The sequence below is a fragment of the Buteo buteo genome, chromosome 12, assembly GCF_964188355.1.
Source record: "Buteo buteo chromosome 12, bButBut1.hap1.1, whole genome shotgun sequence".
NCBI classification, from domain to species: domain Eukaryota; kingdom Metazoa; phylum Chordata; class Aves; order Accipitriformes; family Accipitridae; genus Buteo; species Buteo buteo.
The window spans coordinates 18,968,003-18,985,754 of NC_134182.1; the positions used below are offsets into that span (position 1 = coordinate 18,968,003).

The following is a 17,752-nucleotide window of genomic DNA, read 5'->3' on the forward strand; positions in this document are numbered from 1 at the left end:
AAGTGTTCCCTGGATGGCTAATACATGCAAAAATATGCTGTAATGGAAGTGCCCGTGTGCTGCTGGGGCTGGGTGAGTCAGAGCATGAGAACTGTAACCCATGTAGAACTTGGCCTAGCTGCTTTCTAGAAATTTCCTCCTTTCCTGAAGGAGGCAACTGAGTTGACTACGTCTTCACTTCACTGATGGTATGGTTCACCTGCTGCCATGGTGCCACCTTGTAAATGCCAACGGCAAGGCAGGTAGGATAATCTAGTCCTATTCCTAAACTTTCAGCATCAAACACCATGACAGAGGTTAGAGCATTCTTATGGAATGGTTGAGGTTGGAAGGGACCTCTGGAGGTCATCTTGTCCAACCCCTCTGCTCAAGCAGGGTCGCCTGGAGCCAGTTGCCCAGGACCATGTCCAGACAGCTTTTGAATATCTCCAAGGATGGAGACTCTGCAACCTCCCTGGATAAGTTGTGCCAGTGCTCAGTCACTCTCACAGTAAAAGTGTTTCCTGATGTTCAGAGGCAACATCCTCCTGTGTTTCAGTTTGTGCCCATTGCCCTTGGTCCTGGCACTGGGCACCACTGAAGAGCACCAGACTCTGTCCTCCCTTCAGATGTTTGTACACAATAAGGTCCCCCCTGAGCTGTATCTTTTCCAGGCTGAACACTCCCAGCTCTCTCAGCCTCTCCTCATAGGATAAATGCTCCAGCTCCTTAATCATCTTTGTGGCCCTCTGTTGGACTGTTTCCAGTTGTTTTTTGTACTGGGGACCCCAGAAGTGGACACAGTACTCCAGGTGTGGCCTCACCAGTGCAGATTAGAGGGGAAGGATCACCTTCCTCAACCAGCTGGCAGCATTCCTCCTAATGCAGCCAATGATACCATTGACCTTTGCAGCAAGGGTATGTTGCTGGCTTACATTCAATCTGGTGTCCACCAGGACCCCCAGATCCTTTTCTGCAAAGCTGCTTTCCAGCTGGGTGGCCCCCAGTGTATACTTGTGCTTGGGTTTGTTCCTCCCCATGTGCAGGACTTTGTACTTCCTCTTCTTGAACTTCATGTGGTTCCTGTCAGTCCATTTCTTCAGCTTGTCAAGATCTCTCTGGATGGCAACAACTTCTCCCAGAATTATGTCATCAGCAAACTTACTGAGGGTACACTCTGCCCCATCATCCAGATCATTAATAGAGATGTTGAATAGGACTGGATCCAATATTGATCCCTGGGGTACATCACTAATTGCTGGCCTCCAACTAGATTTTGTGCCATTGATCACATCCCTCTGAGCTCAGCTCTTCACCCAGTTTTCAGTTCACCTTGCTGTCTGCTCATCCAGCCTGTACATCAACAGCTTCTCTGTGGGGATCTATGTTCTCTGTACATTGTTGAAATAGAGAATTAATTTCTGTACAAGTCCGCTCCAATTCTGTTCTGCCCCATGACATCTGTTGATAGTATGTTCACCTTTCAGGTGTGCTGCTGGCAGACTTTCATTCTGATCATGCATCTGGCCTTGGACCTCTTCCACCATTGTGTCAGCCCTGGCACAGAGAGTGTTGGCTTGTCCATTCCTAGGGCCAAACAATTATAGTCTTGTCCCTCAATCCTTTCCTTCCTTGTTTGCCTGAGTGCATTTTTGATCTGGTTTTGTAATGCATGCAAAGGGACAACAGTTCAAGGGGGAGATGGACAAGTGAGCCACTATGAGTGCTTCTGTCTGGAAATATTTATCTATTTCTTTTTAGTTGGGTACCTGGCCATGTAACTTTGTGTTCTTTTCCTGAGAGCTTGCATGTTGGTGAATATAGCTATTTGGACTACCATGGAACCTAAGTAGCATCTGGGCTGTCTCCAAGTGTAAGACAGTAGCTAGAACATCTCCTGAAACATCTGAAACCCAGTTCCTTGAGGGGCTGCTTTGAATCATGAGAGTGGGGATTAGGTTGGGTGACTTGCAGTGCACTAGAGAGCTTGGTTGAGGAAAAGGAAGATGAGGGAAGGAAGTTAGATGTGGCTGGTTTGGGAGAGTATGTGTTGAAGGCAAGAAAGATCTGTGGGATAGGAAGGGGAAGAAGAGGGTAAGAATGGGTGGAAACAGAGCTAGAGAGAGTCATTTTGTTATATTAAGATTCCCAAAGGGACAATATAGCACCTGGTACCAGTGGCAGTAAATTATGAGCCTAAGGTTAAAGCCAACAGCTTATCATTTAGATTGGCAGGCTTGCTGGCTACCTTCCCAATCCTGCTGTCTTTTTTTTTTTTTTTTTTAAGCTCTAAAGCTTGGTAAGAAGGTATTAGACTAAAGCTGATTCTTTGGCTGCAGACCACAGAGAGGAGATCAAATGGGCATATGGGCACCACTGGCATGTGTCCTTGGGTTGTGACTTAAGGAGAAGTCCTGAGTAATGCTGGTGATACTGTGTGAGGCTTGAACTCTTGGTGTGACTCTGAGGGGTAGGTAGGCCTGGAGGGAGCAAATTTGGGCGGGGTGGGGGTGTTGAAGTTTTCCCACCTGAAAGTGGTTGGCAGAATCTCTGCACATGAATAGACAAGGTTGGGGTCTTGACCTCTAGCATTTGCCTCTGAAAGGACTACAGAAAATAATTCCTAGTGAGCCAGTAGAAGGAAAAACCCAGTCTCCCATATCTACTGGCAGTGGTATATGGTGGGCTGCCAGCAGGCCACAAAAAACATTACTCAGCAAAACCTAGAGATCTTAACTGCAGCAACAACACAACTGGTTAAAATGTGATTTGAGGTGGAGTGAATGGCAGTCAAAGAGTGGGTGCTGGGTTGGATACCTAAGGGTGGCAATCCTGCAGCATATTCCTGTTCTGTCTCTTGTGTGTTGGCTGTTGCAGGTCCTTCTTGAAGAAGGTTTTCCAAAGGATGTCTTGTTTCTTGTTTTGACACAGTACAGTGCAGAAGGATAATGCTGGCACATTCTCTTTCCTACTCTGAATTCAGCCCAAGTAGCCTCAAGGGCCTGGCAGATTAAGAAGTTTTGCTGCAACCTGTTTATACTTTCTAGCAAGACCAGTTAGTAGATGTTGCTTGGCAGTGAAGGTCAGGACCTTCTCTACAGTGCTGTTCTCTGGAATAAGGCTGGATTGTCCTTACCTCCCCTAGCCTTGGTATCTGGAGTAGAAGGGCTGCCTGGGTTGGGTCCCAGTGTGGCTGTTGAGTTGGGCAGATATCTCTCCCTTCCCACTCCTCCCTCAGCGTGTGGCTCATTGTGATACAAATATCTCATTGTTGCCTGGGGAGAAAAGGAGTTTGCAGGCAGCTTCACCATATACTGTCACTGCCCATGTTGTATTTGGTCTGCAGATGAATGGATCTCTCTGAAAAGGAGAAAGCCTTAGTTTACTTTTTCAGAGGATCAGTGAGGTGAGCTTGAGGAGACTGGAAGGGGTAAATGGCTATTTAGAACCAAACTGGTTATTCCTCATGTAGTCCAGAGAGCATCTGATGGTGGTGGCAGTTCTCTGCTTGCTTTTCTGACTTTATTATATAGATGAAGAAACTGAAGAGAGCAGAAGAGATAGGTTAGGCTTTTTCTTTTGTTCCTACCACACCACCACCACTAAGCATTGAATTCCCAGCTTAAGCACTTATGCAAGTGTCCAGCGTCTTAGAAGTCAGCACCCACAAGGCTGCTGCTGTTTAAAAATCAGATGGTAAGAGACTTGTTCAAAGCACTGCACAGAAGTGATAGTAGCAAGGAATGGAAAGGAAAAGCTTGGTTTTTCCCTTTGCTTTCCACAGGCACTGCTTAGCCCCATATCTCTGAAGTAGGACCTTGGAGAGCATGGCTTGGCACTGGTGTTTGAGGTGACACAGGTGTGCTTTGTATCCTGCAGTCTCCCCATGGGTCACTGCCTGTGAGTGAGAAGGAAGGAGGGAGGTGGTAGTGCAGGTTTGGAAACAGCAGAAACAGGGTGGTCATGTGATTGTGCAGATTAACTATTGATGCTGGGTGTTCTCCAGTTTTGCCACTGCAGACTGAAAGCAAGCAGCTTGTCCCAGAGCATGTCTGAGACTTGAAAATGCAGCAGTCATTACTGTTCAATAGGCAGAAGCTGGCTGAGCTTTTAAGGCCAAGCCTGTGACTAGAGTAAACGCTCTAGGAAATACTGGTTTTGAGGCAAGCTTTGCCATGGTAGCATAGCCAGCCTGGCTGTCAACAACACAGCTGTCCTTGGTGTGGGCTCTGATTTTCTGCCTTAGCTCTTAATAACCTCTCCATGTTGGCTCACATGAGAACCACACTGCTGGGCTTTGCTCGCACTTTCTTTCAGCCTGTTGATGTCAATGGGAGGTCTGGGCATTGGTCCACAGCTCATCTCACAGGAGGAGACGCTCAATAGAGACATCTACTTCTCATGTAGATGGAGACTGAGTTAAACCAGAGCAAATTCACTTCTAAAACTCCCTGCCCATTTCCAGAGCTGTGTTGCCAGATACACACTTCTTGTTGACTTGCAATTGGTTTTAAGAAAATGATGACCAGTAAGTCAGAGATGAACCCTCCCTCTCCAAGCCAAAAACATAGTTACTTTTTTTTTTCTAAATTCAAGGTTTCAAAAGCATGGGTGTCCTGGGGGTCACAGGTAAATTAAAAACAGCACAAATTAAGGTACTTAGGAGAAACCCTATTAAGTTTGCTGGTTTTCCTCATTGAAAATAATCTTTTCAATCTCCTGTTGGACTTTCCTTGCTTATGCAAAGCAATTTCCGTAGGAATGAACTTGCAAAACTGAGGATCGTCTAGAGTGTTAGGAACTTAATGTAAATGAGAAGTCTGTGATAATGTCTATGTGAGGGTAAACTATATTTTTAATTCTAAAAATGTGCTTGTGTTAAAATCCTGGCATATCCTTGCAACCTGTAATTTCACCTACTTGCGTTTCATTATGGAAAAAATAGGTTGGGCAGTTAAACAAAAGATGAAACCATGAATTACTTGGCAAGTTACTTTGCAGTCTTATTGTAAGCATGTTCACTTTTGACAGCATAGATAAGTCTTTTGCCTGCCTGTGGAGACTTTAGGAACTCCCTGTCTTGCATATCACTTCAGAGGCTCATCAGACATTCCCGTAGGCTCTGGCGTGACGGTGTGTGGGCATAATACGATTAAGAAACAAGGAACAGTTTAACCAATCATTTTCCAAATTGCAAAGGTAGTGGATCTGTGCAGTTCCTAGTTTAGGTAGAAGTATCCTTAAAATGGAGCCAGTCAGATGTCTTGTTTTCTTACTGCTGTAAACCTGTTACTTGTTAGATTACAGGTGTTGTGGTTTACAGCTGGGGAAACTGCCATAGGTCAGGGAATGCCCCATGTTTGTTCAGGAAAGTCTGTTACTGCTATTGTTTGCTGTCTGTGCAGGAAAGACAGACAAGCCTCACACAAGAGCATGGTGTACCAGGCTAGATAAGGCTGTATATTGAGCATACTTTAATGTAAGTCTTGAAACCTAAGCTGTGGTGCTTTGTTCAGAGCTCTGATTGAAATAGCACAGTAAGCTCATGGTATGTGTATTTTCATTGTAGTTCTGAATTTGGTGTACTATCAAATCAAGCTCTTAATGTGTTTTCAACTTAATATAATTTTGTCATCCTCTGAATAACATGGCCAGCTCTGTTAGTTTCTAAGTGTTGTTAGAGGAATGAGTGTAATTATGAGCAGTAGAAGTAGTGCTCTTGGAAAATGTTTTTTTGAGCAGAGAGGCTTGTAGTGCGACATCTCTTTAGTATTCTTGTATCTTCTCTTTCATCATACACCTAATGTTCTTTTCAAGTCTGACTGCTACAAGCAGTGTGAAAGGCATTTTTGATGTGCTGATTCTTCCTGTCTGCATTTTGCAGACTCTTTTACAATAGGCAGTTATGCTAAACAGCCTATGGAAAGACCCTACAGATGAGTGAAATGGTAAACCTCAAGAAGCTGAAAAAATCAGATTGCTATCTCATGATGTGGCTCCTGGTAGGGTTAGAAGTAGAAAGCAGCAGTAACTACTGCTGCAACTGTGAGATTTGCCTATGTTGCTTGGTCCACTGTGTAAAACCCTGTACTGTGTTGAGACACTGGTTCATTTGCTTTCCAGATGCAAGCATCCAAATCACTCAAACACCCTCAAAACTATTCATACAAATGTAGTATAAATTTTTGCTTTTATTACCAACTTTCTCTGCACAGAGGTTCTTAATGAAGTTGGCCTCGAGACGTTCAGGTCTGCCTTTGTACTCTGCTCTTTCTTCTTTTAATGATATGATCTGAACTTTTGCCCTTCTCCAGTGTGGTGGGTGAATGAGCCCTCTTGGTCCTCGGACATGACTGTTTTTTGTAAGCATGAGATGGGCCAAAATCCTGAACTGAAGAAAGGAAACACCAAAATGATTTGCGTGTTAAAATTTGTGTTACAAGCACTGGCATGTGTTGTACAATCTCTGATGTGGATCTTACAGGGTATTGAGTTGAAGGTTTATTTCCAAGTATTTGGAAAGTGGATCTTGATGCAGACAATGGAGTGGCATACATGAGGTCAGCAGTTCTCCAACTAGTTCTTCTTGCACAGCTTTGGGCACAGCTCTAAGGGTTGCTGTGTTCTGCTAACACCTGTTTGGAAGGGTGGTGGCCTGCTTCTGGCTCTGAGCTGGCACATCACTGCTCTTGCATAGGGGAGGTTCAAAAAGTTGGCAGGAGTAACGTGTATCCTGTGCTGGCACCCGTGGACAAGTGGAGATGCTGAAGCTCAGCACGTTAAAGTGTCCAGGGGAAAGCACTGTTTGCTGCGTTGTTTGTATTGCTTTTCACATTGGGGAGGCTTCTCTGGACCAGCTTCTGTGCCATCCTGAGCGATGCGCAGCCATGAGGTTGTGGACAAAGGGGATGTAACAGGGTATTGGAATCCACAAGTGCTAGTCACTAGTGCTGAAGGGAACCATGTACCTACTTAAGAGGAAGGGCAAAGCACCAGATGGGGGATACTGGCTCCTCTGAATTCCTTGCCAGCTGTTCACATGGGTAGAGGCCTAGGCTGGCCCTTTCAAAGTTGGTAGGTCAAACTCCATCACAAGCTCTGAGCTTCAACCTGCAAACACCACCCCAGGCCGCATGTGCTGTGTAGTGTTGTGCTGCGATGCAGGTGTGGGCAGGCATTGCTGCATGCGAGTGTGGGAGAACATTCTCTGAGCACAGTGGTTAGTTATGTGCTGTATAAATGGATTAGCTCCCTGGATTAAGAGGCCTTTATCCTAATAGCTAGCCATTTCAGCATGTTCCCTTGTCACTAACCTGTACGTGAGGTTCAGTAGGGCAGGAGAGCAGGGGGACGAGTAAGTGGCAGGGTGGGACATGTGGGAACAGTTGGTTACATCATCATTTCTCTCTGTGGTTATTAATGTTCTACTATTCTCACTTCACGGATGTCTGTTTGAAGACAAAAAATGGTCTTTCTGGTTTGTTAATCATCTTCTGGCCTGTAATTTCTAATATAGTTCTTGTTTATTTAAAATTATTTTCATGTGCTCATGCAGACAAATGGGATCTCACAAATAGGCATAGTCATGTAAAAGGAGAAGATGCTGAAATATGCTGCTGGGCTGTGCAGACATGACATGTACGTGTGTGTGTTTTGGGAGGAGAAGGAGCAGGACTCTGTGCCTTGTGTTCAGACTCTGTGGAGCCTGAGCAAGCCCCATGGCTCAGGTTGTTTCCTTGTTTGTTTGAGACAGGCTTGTTTTGGCTTCCCAGAGCTGTTTATGCAGTCAGCCTGCATTTGGCTTTTGCAAAGTTTCTCCACTGTCCACAAATCCAAGTTCTGGTCTGAAGGTGTGACCTTGTGTTTTCTGCTTAGTTGCCTTTGCCTTTGTGTTCCCACCAGCTGAACCCAAGGCAAGGGTTCCCACGGGGTAATGTCCTTCACATTCAGCTGGAGGGAGGGTGGGAAGTGATTAAGAGTCACCTTTGGAGGTTTCTATTGTAAAGAACAGTCCACGGCTGCCTTCCATGCCACTGAAAAATCCTTTCCTCATTTAGTGCAATGAGTATACCCCATGGTGCCCTATTTTTGAGGAGCTCCACTAAGAACAACCCTCCGGCTAAGAATCTGCTGAGAAGGTGCATATTCCAGATTCTCCCCAGACAAACCCATTGATCTCCATGGCATGTGTTCTGTGATGGATTAGATAGATACAGTGTGGGTTTTATACCTCCTGAAAAGTCCCTTGTGCTAACTAGACCCTTTAGGGCAGGTTTTTGGGCTGACAAACAGGCATTCAGGGCCAAGAATTTATACTTTTAAACATAATTACTTGATATCAACATCTAAAACATTCAGGTTGGCTCAAATACTTGAAGAAATTGGCTTTAAAATCTAGACTTGAAACAATTTTGAGCCTTTTTTTTTCTTTTGCTTTCCATGCATACAGCTATCCTTTCCTCTGCCGTGGCGAACCTGTGTGATCATGCAGTCTTTTCTGGAAATCTGGTGTCGCGGATTATTAGGTTGTTCACTTTCTGGCTGGTATGCATGAGGCCCTGTGGCATGCACAGAGCCTTCAGGGTGTCTTGTAGTTTTTTCAGTTAGCTCAGGATGTTGTAAAGGTAATCTGGCACATGCTCTCGTAGTCCCTGTGTCCTTTGGGTTTTGAGCAGCCATCTGTGGATTCTTTTCCTCTTTGTGTCCCTGTAATGTCCCAACTGACAAGAATCTGTACCTTTCACTGACTTTATTTTTTTTTCTTCTTTCCGAGGGTGTACAGCTGTGTGACTTTCAGAGCCCTCTGTGTCTCCCTGCTTAGAGGAAACTGTGTTTACTCTATTGCCTTACTTGTGCTAATGTCTTAACCCCTTCTTGTTGTGCTTGGGGACATTGTTTAAGTAGCAAATGGTGAAAGGGTCTGGGGCTGCTTGTTTCAAGCCCCCAGCACTGCCATCTCCCATGTGCTGCAGCAGCAGCACTGAGAGGAAAGGGATAAAGCCACAGAAGGCAGTGTGCCCTCTGCCCTTGCTCTGCCTATGGCAAAAGTCCGTGGGGAGGGAGGGCTTTGAAGTCATGTCTGAGCCAAGGCTTCAGTTAACAGTTGCAAGCTGGGACTGCAGAAGTGAGACAAACTATAGAGACATCAGACAATATGTTAAACTAGACTGGACATTCCCTGTGGACAGCTTTGGAGCCAAAGCCAGGAATGAAGGGAGGAAACAGTCACGTTGGCAACCCTGAATTAAAAGCCTTGTAAGCTTTTTCTCAGGAGCTGCTACCATGCCTGCCAGCTGTGAAACTAGACTCCCCTGTCCCTTTGCACCCCTCCTCCCTTCCCAGGCTCTAGTGTGCAGGAGGGGCAAGCCCAGCATTTGAACTTTGGTAACTTTGGCATGTGCAGATGAGTGATTGGGAATTAATGAATCCTGCCCCTTCTTTATATTTTTATTACTCCACAGGTGCTGGAGTTTTCAGTCAGGTCTGTTTCCTACACAAATGGAGCTTTGCATTTTTTCCAGGTCTCAAAGAAAACTCAGTGAGGGATTTGGGATTGGCGAGCAGTGAATAGATGAACCATCTGATGTACCCTGCAGATCAGCAGACTCAGACTCTGCCAGACCAGCAGTGGAAGTGGCTGCTGAGCCAGAGATGCTCCATACAGAGTGTTCACTTCCTCCATCCCCAAACTTAAATCAAAGGGCTAGTGGTAAAAGTGCCAGGACAAATCTGGCCCATTTTATCAGTGCCTAGGGGGACAGGGCTTCTGTACAGATCCGGAGTATATCTGCAGACTGTATGCCACAAAGGTGACAGAGGAGCTGCCGAAAACCAGAGTCATCTACAGACATGCAGAGAGTCTGTTTACTTAGACCATAACTGTGTAAGTAGGTAGCTGTGTTTGCATTAGCTGTGGCTCTAGTGTGATATTCAGGGAGAACTTCAAAAAGCAGCCTGTAATTTGAATAATTTTATCTGCTCTCTGGGCCTTGGGAGTGGTAGGAATTTGGGTGCTCTGCCAGGTTGCAGACCTTGCTGGCCAGGCTTTGGCTCACACTCTTCTGTAGCAGGCATCAGCCAGGCCCAGCAGCCTGGTACCACTCTGCTGATCACCTGTGTGTCCTTCTGGATTGAGGTATGACTGGCTTGGGCTTGTTTAGAGCGCAATCCACTTGTGGGATTGACTTGCTCTTCTGCCAGTTAAGACTCACCTGTGGTTCAGGGCCATTTTGTATTTGCTGTAGGCTCTCACCCATTTCTTTTCAGCAGTGACAGCTGAGCCCTTCCCAGGAGTGCACAAAATGAGGTGACTAATGACATCATGTTGGAGGGGATTTTTGTGACCACAGAAGTTATTTTATTGTGGTTTTCATGGCTGACCATTTGTTGAGTGTGTGATCCTGGGCAAGTCCTTGTAGTACAGTTTTTTGTAAGGCCTTGTCTGTTGGTTTTTGGTTTGTTTTGGTTTTTTTTAATTTGAATTTGTTTTCAGTGATTACTCAGTAATCAGTATTTCCTGTGCTGCCCTGTCCGGAGGTGCTAAGTGGTCAGTGTTTGCAGTAAGTGAAGGCTGTGGATTTGTGGCACTTGCTGGCAGAGGTGCTGCCTGGAAAATTGGGGCTCCCCTGGTTGATAGAGATGGGTGCGCTTTGTGACAGTGTTGAGAGACCAAATATATTGATATTTTGCAGGGTCCTCAGATTGAGGATAAGTGTGGCAAAAAAAAGGCATTAATGACTAATTCAACTGAATATGAAATAGAAATAAATTTCTAAAGAACTCAGATGCTTTTCAGGATATTCCACAGTATCACCACAACTTACAGTCTTCAGATGCTGGGGTTTGTAGGAGGGGAAACCGTTGGCCAAACTACTTGAATTAGCCTGTATTTTAAAGTGCTGGGAGGCTGTTTAACTTCTGGTGGAGCAGTCTGCAGACTGTGACAGATGATAATTGTAATTTAAGGCTGTGGCTGAAACGCAGCCCTCCTGGTGCTGTGCTGCTGCAGGGGCTGGCCAAGGAGCTTGTGTCCACATCTGGCACATGGATGTGCCTACTAGTGGCCTTGCACCCCTGGGCCCAGAGGTCCCAGACAGTGGGTACGTGCCTGGCATAGGGCATCCCTGGCAAAGCAAATGCAGAGTACCCTCAGGTGACAGCTAGGAAGGACTAGTCCCTTGTTTTTCTGCTGATTAAAGTCACATGTGCCTGAGAGCCTGAGACTGGCTGGGGGCAAGATCAGCTGGAGTTGCTTCAGCTTTACTGCAGTAAGGAGGAGCCTGTGATCTACTCTTTTTCCTTACAGTTTTTGTACAGCAGAGCTAAGAGGTGATGCCCATCCCCTAGCAGCACTGCTCAGTGCCAAGGAATTTAAAACCCCAGTCCAAAATCAACTGACAAAATAGCTTTAAAAGAATTTTTGCTTGTTATCCTCCTAAACCGATGGGGAGGGGCAGAGCCAGCTTTGCCTCTTGCAGAGTACCCATCACCATGTTGGCGAAAGGACAGGAGCCATGGCCCGGCTCCCTTGTGCCCTGGGAGATGTCTGCAAAAGCAGAGGGCACTGGGCTGCTGTGATTTAGCCTGGAGGTGCCTGAAGCTGTTGGGTCAGGGAGGCACCGAAAGCTTCAGCCTTGCTGCTGAGCTTTGGCTGGGGCCTTGTAGGGTTTCATGCCTGGCCTGTGGGAGTGCTGCCTTTGGGGTAGCCAATCCCCTTCCTTTAATTCTGCCTGTGCTGTAATAAGGGCCCTGCTGAAATCTCCTGCTTTGTCGGTAGTGTGAGGCTGCTGCTGGTTTCCCTGCATGTGTGTCTCCCTGCTCTGGTGGCTAGCAGCTGTGGGCTTCCTGCCCCAGTGGCTCCCCAGCCCATCTGCCCCGTGCCATGCCATGCGGTGGGATGGAGGTGGGACTCAGTCAGGCAGAAGGCTGCAGCCGCATGGTGCTGTACAATAGCCACTTTGTGCAGCGCCCTGACCTTATCTGCCCACTACGCTGCAGCTGCGCCCCTGCCCTGTGCCTTAACCCTCTGCACGCTCTCCCTGCCTGAGCAGTGGTGAGGCAGTGGACAGGCTTTGTTCAGCAGCTGGCTGGTGTGGAAGGCTGTTCCTCCTGGCCCAACCCCAGCTCTGGGGGCTGGTAGGGAAGGAGGTCAGGCAAGCTCCTTGCTCTCAAATGCCTTGCCAGGAGAGAAACGCCATGGGGCCATGCTCATCTGGCCAGCTCGTCGCGTGCACTGGGAATGGCACTGGGCTGGAGCTCACACATCAGCATTGCCTCTTCACCGGCATCTGCTTCACCTCCCTGTCAGAAGGAGCATCTTGTTGAGGCCCCTTCAGCCCTTGGCTTATTGGGCCATCTTGCTGCTTCGCTGCCTTGCTGTCATTTTTTTTCTCTTTATGGATGTTGCATCATTGGGCATGGTTTCTCCCTTTGCATTAGCCTTCTGCTACGACTTAGAGTGCAGTTTCTCCGCACTGTAATGTTTCTTCCTTCAGTTCTTTTTCTGAAGAAACAAAGCAATATCATCAGTCTGCTTCTGTGCTTATTTTCTATGATAGACATTCAAGCTTGGTCTGCCTTGTTGTTCCAGGAAGACTCTGGACAACTGGGAAACTGGCTGGTAGGGTTAACAGCATAGAAGTAAAACAAGAGTTATGGAGCTGAGGAGACTTTTTCTTAAAACTTGGTCTGCTTAACACTTTGTATCTTGTCAAGAGCTTTAAGATGTCAACAAGTGACAGACATGTCCATACCTTCAGTCAAAGTGCACCAGCCCTTCTGTGGAGGGTCCTCAGCAAAACTGATGAAAGGCAGACTTCTGGCCTGCTTGATGTTCTTCTGAAAGTCTGGTCTTTGAGGCACGTTACAGTACAGCTACTGAATACAGACTTGAAATCTTTTTCATTAAACAAGTGAAAATACCTTCAAAATTCTTAAGTTGTAACAAGCTGATTGTATACCAGCATGTAGCATTTGATGAAGTGTTCTGATTTATTGTAGATTAAATGATGAATTAATTTGAACTGAGTGTTCCTGTGCGCTCTTTCATGAAATAGACTAAACTGGTTTGAAAAAAATGGTAGTAGTTAAACTGCATCCAACTCTAGACAGGCCCTTAGGTTTAAAACTACAAGCAGATAATAATAATAATTAAAAAAAACCCCACCAGTAGACAAAAGAGCTGTTGCTTTGTCCTATGGAGGTAGTGAAAATGAAACCATTCTAAAAATAGAAACATGCATATAAAAAAGCAGATGTAAGATGAAAGGTGTTTATTAATGTACAAGCTGATATTTTGCATTGTACACTGATTTGAGAGATTGTTTGAACTCTTACGTATTTGAAAATTAAGCTGTGATGCCTGCCTTTAAATTGTTCATTGCCAGGGTTTTAAATATTTGGTTTTGAACTGCAGTAGTGTGACATAAATTCATCCTCCTTGAGGATTTCACTATTCCTAGAATGATCTTGCATTTAAGAATACCTATATTTTATGTGTTAATATTACAGTTTTTATACAGTAGTTCCAGATACAGTAGTTTGTGCGCATAAGCAAATACATGTGTGCACCACTTACCACTTGGGTTAGTTCAAAACTGTTCAAATCAGTGTTAGAGGACTTGGAGCACTACTGCTTAATCGGAGATGTCTCCTGAAGCAAGGCTTGACTAGAGAGCTGTGCTCTGAGACAAGCAGGGGTGGTGGTTCATCTCTGCTCTTAATGTCGTATTTTGATGTGGCAGTGATGTGCAGCAAAGCCACGTGCCAGTTCAGGGGTTCATTACCGCATGTCATTCAGTAAATATGTAACCCTCTAAGGGATCATTTCCAGTCCCTGCAACTTTCTTTTGAATCTGGGTCTAGGACAGGGAGGGTCACTGGGTTATGAGTGCGGAGTATTTGTATAGCAGGAGGTGAGATTGGTGGGAGGGTTCCTAGGCTGAACCGAATCTGCTATCTTCTGGGAGTTTAAAATGTTCCAATTCAGCCTTATTTTTAGAGTGAGGCATAACTCTTGTGCCCTCAAAAAGACCTATCACATTTCCTTATTCTTGTTATTTCCTCCTTTTAAGTAGAAGCTACAGCAGATCATAAAATACTTTCCTTCATGCAAATAGTGCTCCCAAGCTGTATGTTTCAGCTCTGATGCCAGCAGTTCTGTCGGGAGACCAACGGGAGGGACTTTTTAATTGAAACAAGGAGGCTGGGCACAGACACTGCCTCTTTTTCTTCCATTTCCTTTTCTGCAGGTGGAAGAAAGTCTCAGAAAGCAAACCCTATGGTTTATTCTCAGCTCTGCTGCTAACATTCTCCATGACCTTTGGCAAATCTCTGCTCTTCTCCTTGTCATAGCTCCCAAAAAATAACTCAAGGAAATAAAACTGCACTTCCAGATTGGCCTAGTAGTTAGGAATAATCCCGGGGTTACTAAACTGAATGTGTCACCTTTCTTATAGGCCATTCCCCTGGCTTTAGCCTACTGCAAGTCATGTAATGTTATTATAAATAAATGTTATTTCAGCTCTGCCTTGTATCTATGTGAATAGGAGTTAATGAGTTGCTGCAACTCATGGCTGGCTTGTGATGTGGAGGTCTCCAGAGGGACGATGAGGAGAGGCTGCTGTGGAAAGTCCCCTTCTGTTGCTAGGCAGCACTGTGTTTTAGCTTCCACATGCAAAAGTCTGCACTCAGGCTTGGCAAGGAAAGGGAAAATCAAGGGATGGAAAACCATACAAAGATGCTTGACTGACTTTTTGTAAGGCATGGCTTTACTGTGCTGGGTGCAGAGAGTGTGTGGCTGCAAGTGGGGTGGAAGCAATTTGATTAAATAGAGTAACATTTGATAACTTGCCTTCTATTTATTCATTCTCAGCTGCAGGATCATGTGGCTGGCTTGCTCTCTCTCTGCCTCTGTTTTGTTTCTTATGACGACCTTGGACCCTTGCAGTAAGCTGGAATAGTGCAGCACAAGCAGTCTTGCTCCACTTCCAGTCTAAGTGGAAGTAGAAAAACCCAGCAGTTCCAGAGAGCTTCCCCTGGTGAGGTTTATGCTCCAGTTTTACAACCTGTGGATGAGGGGATGTCATGTTTTCATTTTATTACTAAGTCCATCAAGAGGCACACCAGAGATCACTATTGACTAACAAAGGGCATCCTGCTCTTGCTATACAATGCAACCTCTTTGAACTATAGCTATAGTGGAAATAGTGGCAAGATCCTTATATGATTAAAGCTCATCACAACAGCATCGCTAAAAGAGCACCTCTGGTTTTCTGCCAGAAGCATAGGTCTTGGGATACAGCTGAGCACTTGAATTCCTCTTGGTAGAGTCTGGCTGGTTGTCCATCCACCCACAGGCTAGTTCAGACTTTTCGGTCAGTCTTGGCTGTCGTCCTGTAATGCTGTTTCTGTTGTTCTTCCCTATGCGTTTTAATAGAAGGCCAGTATGAGTAAATTTAAGGTCTTGCTGCCTCTACTAATTTGTAGTTGGAAAATAATGTCTCTTGTTGCACCCTGTTGGGGTTATCGGGGGATATGTGGGTGGGACCTCACTAGGTGTTGGACCCCACTGGACTACTAGGAGGTGTTGTACTTGCTCCCTGGCTGACAGTTGTGTGTAAAGATACTTTTCCCCTTTCAGCAGAGGATCCTGTGGTGCTACTGAGGCACTGTGGAATTTGGTGTCACAGCCTTACTCCGTCCTTGGAGGTTCAGCCAAGTATCACCCTAAAGTTCAGCTTTACGGCAGCCTGGAGAAGCTGAGAGTCTCACCCAGAGTCATGCAGCTCATAGTCAAATGGGATGCAGCACAGGGTATGTCCCGCTGTAACAGTGCTCTTCCCCTGAAGGATGGGGCTCAAAATCTGGAGTCCTGATTCTCACTTTCACTACTTGACCCTATGTTGTCTTGCACATTTTATCCCACCAGTGGGCTTGTGGCTTGAGCTTACCCTTCCTCATCCCCACCACCCAACATTTCACACCAGTCTAGAAGAAAAGCTTATGGAGAGACCAAAACTTTGCAAGACCGTACAACTCCTCACTTTGCTCTTCCCTGCACCCCTGGGGTTTGTCAGCCCCACCAAGTTCTCCCTCCTCCTCCTCCTCAGTCTTTTCCACTGTGTGGTTGTGGGGGGTCTTAAGAAAGGCAGTAACCTCACAGTAAATACCAGCCTTACAATAACTGCCTTGCAGCCTCACTGGGATTGGAGCCCTGTGTTGTTTTATAGGAATTCCTGGAGAATTACTTGTTTAGTAGGATAGCACAGGCTTGGGTTAGTTCAGTTCAGCAGTTCCCTTTGTTTCCTTCTACCTGGTTTGTGCAAAGACCTGTTGGGTCCTTTTAGGTTAGAAACCTTGATGCTGCGCTGACCCAGCAGCCTGTGCTGCTAGGTCAGATGTGGGGACAGAGGCATCAGGCATGGCTACTGTTGAGCCCTTTGATTAATAACAAAGCACTACGATTCACCTGCTAAAGGATTAAGAGAAAAAGAGAAAAAGCTCAAAATCCTTGCAGCACCTCCCTTCTCCCCCATGCATGCTTGGACAGTGCGTTGCAGTTTCCTCAGGCCCCAAACTACCCATGTACAAGTTTCAAGACTTGCTGTAGTGTCTGTCTCTTTTCCAGGCGTGTAAGTGGGCTGTGAGTGTGCTGAGGGCTGGTTTTTAGATCCAAGAGACTGATGAGCACAGAAATGGTGGGTGGGTCTCCAACTCCCTTCCTAAGTTTGGGGCAGCTGTGTGGATTGGGACTGCAAAGATGTGCTCATGGGGTGTAGAATGACAAAAGTCATGGAGGAGTGGGACTTCTCTCCCTACCACCCAGCAGTACTTTCTACTGGAAGAATAATATATACTTTCACCTGAACACTGTCTTCAGTTTGAGGGTTTTTTTCTTCTGAGTTTTTTTGCTGGTTGTTTGTATATTTGGGGGGGGTAAGCTTTTTGAGTTTCCAAGGCTCCCTTTACTCTGTTGCTTTTGTGTTCTACTGGAAAAAAGCAGGAAGACTACAAACAAAAGGAGAGAGGAAGTAGAAAGGCCTCACTATTTACCATCCATATTGGTGAAATGCTGGGATGTCTTTCTACAGGTCTTCTGTGTTAAGAACTTAATCTGAAAAACACTTCAGTTGCTTTGTTAAAGCGTGTGTGTGTGTGAGTTTCCCCACACTTCACACAGCTTTCCAACTGGAAAGGGGTAGAAAACAGTCAGGAACTAGGAAAATCTATTATTTCTTTCAAAAGCTGATGGAGAAGTTTCTTCCTGATATGCCTCCATCACCAAGTTTTTCACTATGAAAAATGTAGTTGAAGTATTTTTTACAGAAAAACTGTTCTCTCTTGAAGCCTTGTTCTTCTACTTTGAGTTGTTTTTGGGGAATTTTTTGAAGGAAAAGAATGATTTTATTCGTTTGCCAACTTTCAAAGCACTGCCTTAAAACTGGAATAGAGCTGCAACTCACCTGTTTATTTCTGTAGTTGCACAAAGTAATTGCTGTTTTAAGTACATCCTGTTTGCCAAGTTGTGTGGTTCATATGTTATGACAGCTTTAATGGCTCTTACACTATATGGCAAATGGATTTAGGGCAGTGGGCAGGTGCTTTTTTTACCTTGTTTTTTGATTCTAAATAAATAAACATAATGAAAATAACTGTTAAATAATGGGAACATCCACATTTACATTAGACTATTTTTTTCTTCATAAAAGGAACATAAATTCACCTGCTTCAGGGCAAAGTCTAACCACTAATTGACAGAAATTTGGAAGATACT

General features: G+C 45.4%; 1 protein-coding gene across 9 annotated transcripts in view; it reads left to right on the forward strand.

Moving 5' to 3' along the window:
* LOC142037999 (uncharacterized) overlaps window positions 1-17,752 on the forward strand; it is a 71,103-nt gene that overhangs the window by 27,782 nt on the left and 25,569 nt on the right. The window contains exon 5 of one of the 9 annotated variants that reach the window (XR_012652492.1): window positions 15,620-15,792. The exons of 7 other annotated variants lie outside the window; for them this stretch is intronic. The gene's annotated coding sequence lies outside the window, so the exon portion shown is untranslated. Of the gene's footprint in view, window positions 1-9,500; window positions 9,520-15,619; window positions 15,793-17,752 lie in introns of those variants that run through there. One more of the 9 variants, XM_075042900.1, reaches the window with a different exon arrangement.